We start from the raw sequence: 15,126 nt of genomic DNA, 5'->3' as shown, positions 1-15,126 counted from the left end.
TCTGAATTGTTAGGGTTGAGAAACCATCAAGAGACCTTTAAATAGCTGTCTAGATTCACTCATTTAATCTGTTAGATCTTACTATTATAGAGCAGCATGTCATCTGCGTAGGTGATTATACACATCAACACATAAAATGCATGAGACTCTCATGAGTCAACAGAACATAAATGTGAGAATAATGGCTGCATTTATAACCTGGTTTCTGTGGAACATCTGGTAACTTGTAGCATCCATTTAAAAATGTACATACAGAGCAATAACCATGTCTTCACAGCGATGTCACAACTTTTTTCTAGCAGTGTCTATCTTTTGGTAGACCCATCAAAAACTGGATTTGAATCAGGTGTTGAAGGATCTTTAGGATCTTTAAAGGCTGCTTCACACTTCATTAGAAACATTGGTGTTTTTTGTATATTTGTTTTGCTCTGTATTAAGATTTGCAGCTTCACCAGTAAGGAACTCAATAAACAAAAAGTGATGGAAGCACATGCCTCCTTTATCCTTTATCAGGAACAAGAAAACATGAAAAACTTTATTTATTTTTTATACTTATTTTATTGTATTTATTTTTCGAAAAAAAACCCCACAATGACTCAAAACAGTTACTCTCACTAAAGTTATCGCAATGGCGTAACCTACGTTCTTGATCTCCAAACTATACATAACAGCAATTACATTTTCAACTTGAGTGCTTGAACTAAAATGCCTTAACACCCCACCTGGTACTCATGCTGAAAATTTTAGAACAAAAAATATAAACCCTCACATTTTTCTTGCCTTTTGGCAGACTGGAACAAAAGGATTGTTTTCTTTTAATAACTGAATCCCCTTAATTCCATTACTTTGAGTTAACTGACTCCATAACTTCTATGAATATATGTGGGATACCTCATGTAGATAACCGTCTATGGTATTGGAAATCTCATCTGTGTCAATTTTACTTGTTAATCTCTTAGATCTCTAGAATAACTCCCTACCGGCAGACTCATCACTCCTTACACGTGTCTCCTTTTGGCTTTTTCCATCACATGTGTCACTTTATGGATGTTTGTCTCTCATTATTGACCCTTGGATGCCCCCATAGCTCATGTCGTTTTCCTGTGAGATTCTGTCAGCCAAACTGCATTACTCTGACGTGTCCAGCATCTTCTTCTAACTCATCTGTCTTTGTTCTTCTTACTTGACCTACCCAGATATTCTGGCATTTTTATATTTCTGAACCTGCTCTGTTTTAGGATAAAAAAAAACCAACTGGCCAAGACTGATTTTGTCATAACTGGAATCAAAATTCAAAGCAGAGAGACTTAGCCTTTTTTAAAAAGTCTGACCTGTAATCTGTCAACATTTGGTAAGATTCTCCGTGTTTGCTTATTAAAGCATCTGTTTCGTACTACGATGGACAGAATAGTTCAACAATAGTTCTCTGCATGTGAACTCTGTGCCATTGTCAGTTGTGATACACTTCACCCTTCCTAAAGGGCCAACATCTACTGGAAATGTCTCTTTGGTGCAGTGAATCACATTTCATCTTGAAAAAAAATGAACAGTAATAATCATCAGTGAACGATTGCTCGTATTTGTATCCATTGACACATTTAATGGTGTTGGAGCTGCTAAATTTACACAGAAGTCTCTGCTCTTGGATCAGGATTTCTATTTTAAGTTTGCACAAACTTTCCCTGAACAAACTCTTGCAAAAGTGTTCCTGCTTTGCTTTATATCTGCATTTTACTACCCATATTTTGCAATCAAAGCACATCTTTCAAGATGCAGTAACTCAAAACCCTATTCCATATTTTAAAATCATGACAGGTGTTGCATTTATCACTTTCCCTTCACTATTTTTTGCAAGAAATATAACTTTCAAGACCCATAAATAATAAAGTTTATAGAGTATTTGTAGGTTAACATGTCCTGTCCTCATTTAAGGGTGACTGTTGCTCCTGATGTGGTGGCTTACTTCACAAAATAAACGCCCTTTGATTGGTTTGGTGTCTCAGTTTTATGTTTCGGGTCCTGTGCTGTCAACCAGGAAAACCAGTATCCCCTCTTTGCTGAGTGACATCTTTGTTTTGGGTTCTATCTGATGATTCTACAGAGTTTGAAAGTTTTATCAAAGTTTGTAATCTTTGCGACGTGGCTAAAAATGTGTGAAGTAGCTCCAGTATCGACCATCAGGCCTCTCTACCTAATACTGCACTCCGGCTGCTGCTGAATTTTGATGTCTATGTCCTCGATCCTGAAGGTGGAATCCAGATCTGTTGCCTGCATGAAATAACATTTTTTAGCACCCTAATGTTTAATAATTTAGGAGAAACTGAAAGATGAAGCCCCACTTCAACACTTTCCCACTGCAGAGCACTTCACAGACATTAAGCTTTGTCACCAAATTAGAGTGTCACTGTGGATTTGCCCGCAGAAGTCTTGATTTAGAACGAAACTCTGTGTCAGGTGAGAAAGGTTTGCTGTTCCAATCATAATTTTTGAAGAAATAAGTAAAAGTTTAACCAGATATAAATATATGAATGTTACCCATTCATTAGCATTGGACTCATTTGAAACAAATATTTCTACTTTGTGGTTATCAGCATCTCAAACAAGTGAACTTTGGTTTGCTCGAGAAAAAAAACATCTTAGATCATTTGCTAATGTATTCTGGCACGGTTCACTTCAGTGTGAATGCAGAGCCACTTTTCAGTGAACCAAATAATGAACCTGGAGATGTAAATTAAGGAAGCACAGTGCGCTTCAATGTATAAAAATAAATAAATGCAAAAAACCAGACTGTATTTAGAAAAGAGTGAATCACAGGAAAAAAAATGGTAAAAAGTCCCATAAGTAAATGTAGCATTAAGAGGAGGTCCAGGCAGTTTTCCTATATGATAATCAGAGGACCAGCACTCTTGGTCAAACCTTCTTTAAAGTCCAACTTCAATTTGATTTATTGTAAAATCATTCAGCGGTCTTTAATTATGATTATGCTGTTTTTAGCCAAAAAAAAAAGAAAAAATTCTGTGTTGTTTTCTTGGACATAGTTTCTGCAGAACAACACTATAGCTCATTGGAAATTTCCCTCTGACTTGTTGCAAATTTCTACTGTTGATGCAGGAATTTTGGTGCAGATAACCCCGCCCCCCCTTTCCCTCCGTTTTGCTGCAATGATGATTTCAGAAATGATTTCAGAAATTGTTTCACAATTTTGACTGTGGTGATCCATCATACTATTGTCTAATGTTCAGTTGACTTAAGTTTTACTAAGTGGCTCTTTTAAGCAGGGGTGTCAAACTCAATCACACAGGGGCCAAAATCACAAACATTTATTGAACTAATAAGTAAACTAAATTGTTAATTTTTAAACTATGAAAAACTTAGATTTTTCAGCATAAATTTAAGTAAAACAGACAGCAATATTATTCCAGAATAAATCAATTTAAACATTAAATAACTTTCCATATTTTACTCTCCAGAATAAAATATTCTGTCAAAATGATAAAAGTTAAAAATAAAGTAAATGGTAAAAGAAAAAAATCCTCAAATTTATTTAACATTAAACATAAATATCGCGCTGATGCGCTGTATGATGGGATTTGGAGTTAATATTGTATAGAAGGTTTATGGCAAACCTTTTTATCATTTAATCAATATCCTTGATATCAGGCTGTTTTAAGCCTATCTAGTAATGCCAAAAGTACAACTACTAGTGATACCCAAAAGTGTAAACTAGTTAACTAGTAATGTCCTAAAACATGCAGTAGTTTACTAGTGGGCCTTAATTTTGCTTACTAGTTAACAAGTGACATTTTCAAAAAACATTACTAGTTAGGCTTAAAATAGCCTGATGTCAAAGATATCTATTAAATGATAAAAAGGCTTCCCATAATGTTCACAGACATATTAGCTTTGCTGTCAGATCTGGCAGCACAAGGAATTGAGGGATACCATTACCTTTGCCTGTCTGGGCGGATTGGGGTTTAGGTGTGAGTTTTGTCAATGAGTTTTGTTATCTGGCTGTTTTACTCTGTTTTCCCTTGAGTTATTTTATCCTGTTGTGTTAGAAGTCATTCTAACTGATCTCCCAGCCTCCATAACTGTAGTGTTGCTTCAATATTTGAGCAAGATAACATCAGGCTGTTAATAATAATAACAATAATAATATATAATGGGGGCCAGATATAATTACTCTGACTTTGACACATAAGCTTTAAAGCAAAGTTTTTATGATAAAGTGAGGTAAAACACTCATATTGTTGTGGTTGTTTGTCTCAAAATAGTTTTTTTTATGACTGATAAACCATATTTTTGAATGGTTAGTTAGTTTTACTTAGTTTTTTTCACATTGTCATCTAGTTTAAGCTAGAATGTACCTCCCCTTTCCCTTCAATTTATTCTTTATCATACGTAACTAAACATAATTTGTTCTACTAAAATGATCTGCTTGGCAGTCCATCCACCCTAGAACATAATTTTCATCAGAGCAGGTCTTTAAGAATTCAAAAATTGGTAGCATAGGAGTGAACAGTGGGTGACTTTTATAGTACAAGCCACCTATTTGTAATGAACTGTAATAGCTCAAATTACTGTTATTTTCAGATGGTTGTCAAAGAGGAAGGAATATTTTTACCCTTTAAATAGATGTTCATTAGATCCAGGTGGGAAGATTAACCTGTTACTCTTATCTGTTGTTTAGCAACAATTTTGACTTTTTGACAGTCATAAAGTCAATGTAACATTTTGTGTCTCACAGGGTAAGAAATACTCTTAATCCTCCACCCTGCTCACTGAAGCCAGATATTTTGGTTTGTGGGACATTTACAAATCTAATTTACCCAAAAAGCCATTTGTAACCTGATTACTTAGGCGCATTTAAACCTAATTTATTACTACCTCCGAAAGATACCCTATTTTTGGTAACAGAGTATTTAGAAAGGTTTAGACAAAGAGCCACCAAATTGATTCACAAAGAAAACACAAAAATGTGTTAACGTCCCTTTATGAGTAAAATAATAAAAAATCCTGTTTTCCAGCGCTGTGCTGAGGCAGAGCAGCTAATCCACAGAGACTGTCACATCAGAAAAACCCAGCAGTTCACATCAACACTGAGCTGCAAACGAACACTCGGAGACACGTAATGAAATTTTAATGAAACTTAATGTAACTTCTCATCTCTGGTGATGCTGCCATTCATCAATTACCACAGCGTCCTAATGGAGTGGAAATTATTAATCCTTTTTAACAATAAATCAAATGAAATCTTACAAATCAATCAAAATCAGAGTAAGATGTATTCGTTATCTTTGAGGAAGACGACGGAGCGTGGCGCGGTTTTGTCTGAGAGCCGTTTCCGAGGGAGGTGGGGCGGGGATGCTGATTGGAGAGCACCCTTTAACTGGATGAAGTGTCCTTGAGCAAGACATTAAAGGCCTCCATGAAGCAAAGCAGATCAGAGGCTGACCCTCCCTCTCCTGCAGAGCTGCAGCCCAAAATGATAAAGTATCACATTTTACAATGATACGTTATAATAACGCTAAAGAGAGGCACTTAGGCTGTCATCGCGTCTTCCAACCACTTTGTTCAGAGGAATTGCTGTTCGCCGTTAATTGGAATGTAAACCTCTGCTGAGACATGCTTTAGAAACAGTATTGAGAAAATTATTTATTAACCAAAAAGGCTGACAATATTATTGTCTGTACACAAAAGACTTTTAAACTGTTTAACAAAAGTCTAACCAAACCTCATCAGAGTGAATACATAAAAAGTGACTGATGCTGCAGAGCAAACACTGAAGAAGTCTCGTCTTCGCCAAAGAAAATTAATTAAATAAAGCTACAACACATTGTTATTATATTTCCTGTTTTTTTATATATTTCTTTTCAATCTTCAGTGTTTTTGGAGGTTCTTCCACTTGAGTCTAGACTAGTTGGATTAGATGAATGGTTTCTAAATGCTTTTATGGTCTTGGACCTTCTTAATTAGCTGAGTTGCTTGAACTCTCGCGGACCCTGAGGTCCTCCCGCTTTTGCCTCTTAGTTGTCCCTAAAGTTAGGACCAAAACATGAGGCCTCGTTCTAACACTACAGTCCTCGCCTCTGGAACAGTCAGCCGGAAAGCCTCAGAGACCACAGAGGTTTTTAAGAAGAAGCTCAAGACCCACCTTTTAACCTGGCTTTTACATGACTTTTATAGTTATTGAATTTTATCGTATCTTTTTTTTTCTTTACTTCTCTGTGAATCATTGTATAGGTATATTATAAACTCGTTTATTATTTTAATCTACCAGCCATGTTTTTACTATTATCATATTTATGTTTTTTAAGTATTTTTTTATTATTTTTAATGCTTCTTACTTATTTTAAACTCCAGTGTTTCCTCATGGGGATCCTCTGTTCTGGGGCTCCGCCTGCCCTGTGCTGGGCGGGCGCTGCGGCGATGACCCCCGTGGTCGGCTGGGCCTTGAATGACTGGATCCTCACAATATGGTTTCTAAACAGTAGGACCAAGCCAGACTGTTTTCTGAGATCTTCATTTCTTAACGCTTTGTCCAGTTTAGTTGTCAAGGGTCATATTGGGGGAACTTGATGGCATAATCATGATTAAAAGGCCACTGGTAACGCTTCTAAAATAAATCAAAAGATGATCAAAGTGTGGCTTTAAAACCAATTTCCTGTTATTTTTATTGTTATTATATTTCAGACAAAACTATGTTCAGTCAGAAGAAGTCAAGAAAGTTTTTCTATATCTTAGATTAGTAATATTTACTGCTTAGGTTTAAGAAATGTTAAAATAATATGGACTTAGGTTTTAAGTCAAAGATTTTTAGCCTCACCCCTTGAAAGCCCCCCAGACGAGGAGCCTACCACCATCCAGGAGTACTTTTGTTTATCTAAACGTCGGATATGACGCCACAAATTTCACAAATCACCATGAACATTTTCCGTCTATTTTTGATTCCACTTTGTTCTGATGATGAAAATGTGGATGGTTTGTTTAAAAAATAGATTATAACATATTTTCACAAAAATTGTTCGATCACAGTGGACAATAGTGATTATTGTTGTCAATCATCGCAATTGTACTTAGCATCGATGCTTGCTAGTTTTTCGCAAAGACCTCTGGGAAATTTGTAGTGCAATCGATATTGGAATTGTAGATTCAGACACCATTAGAAAATGTCAAACGCACAATATAGTGAGTAGTGAAGGAATTCAGACATAACCATAGTAAACAGTTTAGGCTCCAATTAAATCATTCAGTCACTATTTTTCCATGATGCAGACACAGACATGTTGGAACCAGAAAGCGTCAGACAAGTGATTGGTCGGAATCTGTCTGAGTCAATGTTTCTATGGCAACCACTCTCACCAATCAGGAGGGAGCTTGTTGGAAGTTGACACCCCCTACCACTTGAAATTGGAGAATCTGTCAAACACTTCTAATGAAATCAAATACTTTAATTGAGGCATCTGACTGGTCCGTTTTAGATTTTAGTAATTTGCAATAAAGAAAAATATAATAGAAAAAATAGAATTAGAAACAATATGTTTAAAAACAGTAGCAGGGCAAGAATGGTTATTATAATAGAATTACTGAGTAATAGCTGTTTATTTCTCTATGGAAGTCTGTAGGATTTTGGCTTCTTGAGACCAGCAGGTAACGCCAGGGGGAGGGGTCACTCAGTCCAGTTCTCACGTATAGTCAATGCCAGCAATATGATGATGGTCTCCCAAGAGCATGTGATTTCAAGCTAAAGTATTTGTGGGGTTCACAAACTGGAGTAGTTTCACCCCAAACTCCAAAACAATTCATTCCTCCATTCGTTCTGTTTGGTAATAAATCTCCGTCTAACGGTCTGTCTCCTCATCGACACACTGGTGGGCTCCACCTCTGACCAGTTATCCAATTAGAAGAAGAAGACCCATCTCCCTGTGATAGGCCAACCAATCGATGGAGACGGTTTCTGCCTGAGTCAGACAAGAGCAGTAAATGGATGCACTTTTGAACTGACAAAAAATGTAATATTGATGTATTGGTTTAACAAATTAATGTTTTAGAAAAACTATTGTAAAACATAAAAGCCTGTTCTAACTCAATCTAATTTTTTGGTTCTTGAAAGACAGCTCCTACTCCATTAGCCACAGATTTTAAACGTACCAAATTAGTATGGTTTCTATTGAAAAACTTAGACTTGAAGGTCACTGTAAAAAAAAAAAAAAAAACATTCAATGCATGCATTTTTATTATGAACTTTTTCTTGGCCATTGTTTGACACAAATAAGTTGCAAATTCTCAGAAAAGTGTAAGCGAATGACCCCGGTGACTTTTAGTTTTCTCTAAGCGTTTCATGTCACTGAAAGCCCGGTAATCATGAAAAGCATTTCAAAGAACATGAGACTTTAATGGCTTTACATAAAAGCTCAAGCCAGCACCTCTATTTATTCAATTCAGAAAAAAAGAAAAAAAGGAATAAATTTGTTCCTGCTGCCCTGCTTAGCTTCGGTATCCTTCACAGTACATGAAAATTGAATTCATTCAGTGAAGTAAATGATGCTGCAGTTTAGTGAACAAAAAAAAAAAAAAAAAACATCAAAGAGCTGGAAGAAAAGGTGCATCATTAGCTGAAACTCTGACTCTTAAGGATTGATGAGCAAACAAGCAGGATAGAGTTGATGCAACCGCAGGTTTCTAAAGTTTTCTTCTATCTCCAACATCACAGCGCACGTATGAACTCAACTTTACAGCATTTTCATTCACAAGCAATATCAAAGACTCTAAAGGACAATGTGAACTTGCAGTAACACCGATCTTTGTTCCTAAATGGCAGGTGGGACATAAACAAAACTGATCCAACTGTTTTCGTTAGAGGGTTGAATTGAAACATCTCCCAATAAGGTTTTAGAGAAGAATAAAAAAAAAGATCAGGCAGGTGCATGGGGAAGAGCATAATTAGAACCTGTTGCAGCCGAGTGGGATGTAACTCTGGTGTAACGGGTGTTCTCGGTTTTCCCTCTCAGAAGGATTAGTAGGGATGAACTCTGGAGATTCCACGTTGGTGGTGGAGCCGTCCTGCTCAGCACAGACGGCAGGAAAGATCAGGACCTCTGTCTTTGAGAGTGAGTTATAGATTTTTTTCCCTCATCTGAGCAGAGATGTCCTTGACACAAGCAGACATGATGACAACATTGTGTCGCCTGGTGGTAAAATCAGATGTGTCATCTTCATGAAAAACTATGAGAAGGAAGGATGAAGGTCAGAGATGTGGTTTAGAACAGAACCTGTGTCACACCAGAACTCCTAATAGGGTTTCACAGCTTCCAAAGCTCACTTTGGGTCGTCGAGATCCAAACCCAGAACACTCAAACGGCACATGTTTGGACCAAGCAATTGTTGTTGGTTGGTTGAATAGAATAAAACTGTATTAATCCCACAAAGGTGAAATAACCTTGATGTAATAGCTCTATCAATAACAGCAGATGGATAAAATTCACTTAAAAAATAAAATAAAACTACTGTAACTCCTTTCCCAGTTACACAATTAACAAAATTCCAACAGATTCTAAGGCTAAGAAAAGCAACTTTGCATCGATATGCAACACTTTGTCTAAAGTCTGGACCATTGGCCAAATATTGTTCTACTTCTACCGGCCTTCACACTCCCGTTATAAAATTAATAATACAAGCACTTTATGAGAACTTTATTTATTGATTGCGATTGGCTAACTATGTAATAAGCTGTAGTAAATCAGTGGTAAAAATATGTGGCCACTTGACCTTCAGAACCTTAAGGGGAAAATGCGAATAACTTATTAATTTCTGAAAAAGATAAGTTTTGTGATACTTTCCTGTTCAAATGATTAAAATGTACTTCTTTACAATGAGCATTTAATCGTGAATATGTAGCATTATTCATACAGGATTCATAATTTAAAAAAATGTTTTCATTCTGATTATTGATCGGCATATGTCATGATAAAGTCTGATATAGTGTTACCCCTACTTACATGTGATTTATTGTTACTTAAGGATATTTAATGACCTGAATCTGTATTGTTACGGTATAAATATCTGATTATAACTTATGAACCAGATGATCATTTATGTAAAGAAAAAGGTTATGTAGAGCCAGAGTTGAATTATACAAGTTTGCTTCCTCCCACCCCCTGTCAAGCATTCTATAACTTGATACCTAGTTATCCTCCGTCTGACAGATTTTTGAATGGTTATAAACCAAATAAATTAATTATTGTGCTTGGCCAGAATTATGTGAAAGAAATTTTTTGGATTAATATTCATGAGATTTTTTCACAATTTACACCAAGCCCCTTCCAAATGCAAGTATATGTGATAGTAATTGACAGTAACAATCTAATGTGAACACTGTCTGCTAGAAGATGTTATCCCAACAGTCTCTCAGCTACAACGTACATGATGGTTGAAAAGTTTCTACTAACTTGCGTTATTTTACTGAAACATGGAGGCTTTCACACAGAACTCCAAGCTAAAACCATTTTGTGCTTATAGAGCGACCGCACCGTCATCCTGCACAGCTGATATCTAAACCACAGCGATCAGATCAACGTGTTGCCAAGATTTACCAAAAGATCCATCTTCAATGATTCCTCCCTAATGATTCTGCTCCTCCATTTTTAACAGTGAAGGTAACCAAAGCAGTCACTTTTTCCTGCTAATTGAGAAATTCCAATTCACATATTAAAAAATAAAATGGTTTCTATAAATGATGAACCAATCACAACCAAAAATGATCAAAATCTAAAAACGTGTGAAGAAAAATACAGATCTACAAATTACAATATTAACTTGAGTTTAGATATTTTGGTTAAAATTTTCATGTCCTTTACAAACAATTCTTCACATAGTTGACTAACTTCTTGTCGTTGGCAACAACGCTACAAAGATTTGTTCCTTTTTTTACTCAGTAAACTTCAAATTAAGTAAAATTTCAATTAAATAACAACATTAACTTTTATTTCTCATTTCTGATTCCAAAAGTTTTTATTCTAATTCAAACAACTTTTTGTTATTCTGCTTTTTTTTTTCCACATAATATTATTATTTTCAAATCCAAGCTTTGAGTCATTTAGTCTTTGGGTAGGACTCTCAACTCCCCATTTCCTCGTCATTAAAGGCGAATTTGTGCATGTTTTGGTGAAAGGCATCGGCCTAACATGTCATCTTTTCAGTTAATGTGTTTTCTCATAATTTTAGAAAAGCTGTCTGTTTATGCAAGCAGTATTTCTACTGGAAGTTTTTGCCCCAAACTTTTGGAGAATTATTTTTTTTGCACATGAAACTTGACATTAGTACAGAAGCGCAAACATCTGAAGCCTGATTCTTAATTATTCTGCACAGGTTACATTGTCCTGAGAAGAGGCTCTCTGGGTTGAAGCGTGCTTTCCTGCAGGTTAGCTGCTCTCCTGCCTCTCTGAAATGTGTCAGGCGCCATTCAGGCTTTCGCTGAAGCGAGGGTTTTGAAATGGAAATCCTGTTTGGAAAAGATCCTTCCGAGTTTCAGATGGATCGTCTGCATGTGTGGAATGACAGTGAATCTGAGCCTGTTCCTACACTCCTGTTTGATGCAGCAGTGTTTTTTTTTTCCTATTTACCTGACTTGACAAAGGCCCGGTTCGGGTATCCACAGGTTTGAACTGCTTTCCTGATGTATCACCTGTCTGACAGTCACATAGCAGCTTTGATTCTCCTCACATTGAATAATGCAAAACTGACAACGAGTCAGTTAAGTCTCAGGAGGGATCGCACACAGAAACAGCGAATGTCCCAGCAGCTATGGGGGTGAAAAACCTTCATAAAGCAAAAGTATCTTTCAGTCTGTCTGAGACGGCAGATTCATTTTACTGTCGAGGATCATTCTAGGCCAAAGTCTGGATTTATTTTAAGAAACGCTTTAAATTTTAAACTAATTTGGATCATCTAAATAATCAAAGCAAGTTTTCATCTTTAAGCTCCTAAATTCCATATTTTATTAATATTTGTTAGTTTGGTGAAAAAAAAATCTAAATGTTTAGACAAATTTCCCACCAAAACCTCACATAGGTCAATAAAATCTCCAGCTCCACTGGTTCTGTGTCCGTCTATTTCAGGGTCTGCAACCTGAGGCTCCGGAGCCACATGTTTTAACATGTTAGATAGTAGTTCATTATTAGAACTATGTATGTACTATCACGTCTGTCCTGTGGTCAAAAGTAGAAGAAGTTACAAACTAGGGGTTTAACGGATCACAAAACTCGTGGTTCGAATCATGTCACGGTTTGGATCATTTTTTTGAAAACAACAAGAAATAACAAGAAGATAAAAGTCTAGAATTACTTTTTTCAAAAAGCTTTAAAGATATAGAAAGTATTTCAAAGCATAAATATACAATCAAACATCTTTGAACTTTGAGCATAAACAAAAATGTAAAAGTATGTCGTATATGATTACATTGACATGGCTTGAGACCAAATCTACAAAAAAAGAGAAAATCATTTTTATATGCAATTTTTCCTTGTGAGGATGCTGGTTCTACTCTCAGACTGGAGGGAAAAAGATGAAGTTTAAGCTTTGGAAGCTTCAGGAATGATTAAGGAAGGAACTCCTGGGGAAACCTTCACTATAAATGTCACTACACTGGACTTGACAAAGCCCTGCTTAAGGATACAAAGTTTTCAGATTTCAGTCCAATTCAATAACCTAATGTTTGTGAAATCATTTGTCTCTGTGGTCAATTAAAATAAGTTTACTTAATGAAACAGAAATGTCTCCTGAACACTTGCATAGTTTTAGACATTTCTATACACAGTTTTCTATAGTGGTTTCGTCCACTCAAAATCTTCTGGCTTTTCAGGTGAAGTTTTCCATTCCACATTTGGAGGCCTCTTACAGGAAGCCATTTGTAAAGCACCGTGTTGATGACCCAACAGGGGGCTGATTGCTCACTGTCCCCGGCTCCGCTCAACACTCCTTTTACCATCTGTGCTCGGGGACACAGACACCGGGACAGCGGTGTTTACTTCTTATGTCCATAGCCTGTCTACGTCACCTTTTGACTTTTTTTTCCATTTGATTGTCGTGTTTAATCCAGGAGAATGAATTATGATTCATTAGATTACATTTATGAGTTTTGGTGTGTTTTTTTGAGCAGCTCCTGGATTGTCCCGTCTGTTCAAATTTCTGGCAGATGGTCAACTTTTGCCGTAGAGCAGACGGACCCCATAGTAGATGTTTTTAATGATCTAAGTGGTCTTAAGTTCTCTTTTATCCCTGTTTGCAATAGAACTAGTAATTGGTGCTATTGCATGATTTCTCAAAAGGAGAAGTTCTAACAAAAATGTTTAGATCATTAACATAAACATTGTTCTGCATCTCCTGGAGGGTGTTTCAGTTTGGCCACTAGGTGGCGATTGCACCATAGCAGTACACTTTTTTTTCAAGAAGAAAGAATTAACAAAAAATGCATTTCAGACCACAAATAGTTACTTAAAAAACATGTTTCCTTAAAAGAGTTCAGAAAATTCATGAATCGATTATTGATCTAACAAGCTTAAATTGATTCAAATCAATTAATTGATTTTATCAATCCAGCCCTAATTACAATCTATGAAATAATATATTTTTTTGTTTGTAATAGGGGTGTAAGGTTGATTACCCAGGTGCGCGGTTGTCTGGAGAGGGATTCCGTTATCTTAGATTGGTATCAGAGAGTTGGATCGACTCAGAAAAAAGTCAGTGCAGGTCATATTATGCTGCATTCACACCGAACGCGGCAAACGTGTCCCCTCTCTCTTGAAGCCTGTCAAATTTACTGCTCAACGCCTTGATGTCCCTGCCACGGTGTAACCACCGAAGTTGCTCTGGAATTCATTTCTTCCCAAATCATGGAAAACATGGATAATGTTGAGCGACTATACCGCCTTTATTTGACATATTACATTCTGATACATGCTTTTCCATCAAAGGCAGAGCTATAAGGAAGGGCAGCTGCCCCCTCAGCAAAAGCATTTGCCTTCGCACTTGCCCTTTAATTTTTAGGTCAAAATTGGTATAATTATTGACAAAAATTAAGAAACCACTAATTCAAGCTTATCTAGACATTGCAAAAAATAATAATAATGAAAAAAAATTAAATTAAATCTTGAGCTTCTTAAATGATTCCCTATGCTCTTTCATTGTGTGATCCTGCCAATTTGGGCCATCCTCCCCCAAATTAAATGAATATTAAATATTTGTGAACATAGGTTTACATTGAGATGTTTTTATTACATTTTCCTTAAACTGTGACTTTGACTTTCGCAAAAATTAAATAACTACATTATTTTTTATGCAAAATCTGTATTAACCGCATATTTTTACCAAGCGGTTTAAACTAAATGTGTTTGAAGTTGGAGCTCAGGGCAAAACAACAGAAAAAGATCAATAAATAGGAACAATCTGACTTTTATTGTTTGTTAGTTTGACCATTTTCTGTTTTTGTTTCCACCAAGATGGTAAAACCCACCCAAAAAAAAGCTCACATTTACACATTCACACACACACTTGAACACTTTTTTGTGGGTCACATGACAAATTACACATTTTAAGTTTATTCATCTTTTAATTAACTTGTTTGAGATGAAAAAAAATAAAAGCTTTCATCTGAATTTTTCACCCAGATACACTTCAGATTATTTAATATTGCATAAATCTTTTGGTGTGTTTCTTTTATTTTTTAACCTAATTTTTGTAAAAGTCTTATCAAGAATTAATATGCTCACTAGTTGCTACTTAAGCTCCAAAGACCCTGGAAAACTTTTTTATTTTTTTAATGATGATCAATAGATAACTGACTTCATTACACAACCTTGTAAAGACGCAATAAAAAATAATTAAAGTTATTGAAGTTATACTAGTTTTAATGATTTCAGATTCTAAATTGTTTTTTTTATCTATATGAAACATTTATATGTATGAGTTTATTTTTTTATTGATTTACCTTCTGGCTCTCTATAGCATGCATACTGAATGCCTATCAAGTGAGAATATGGGTGTTTAAACCTTCAGATTTGAGCATTTTTAGCTTGTTTACTATTCATTTTCTTGTTTTAAATTGAATGGTTTAAGTCTATACCTTACTGA

Source organism: Oryzias melastigma, linkage group LG1 (assembly GCF_002922805.2).
Source record: "Oryzias melastigma strain HK-1 linkage group LG1, ASM292280v2, whole genome shotgun sequence".
NCBI classification, from domain to species: Eukaryota; Metazoa; Chordata; class Actinopteri; order Beloniformes; family Adrianichthyidae; genus Oryzias; species Oryzias melastigma.
Note: the sequence above shows the minus strand (reverse complement) of the source record.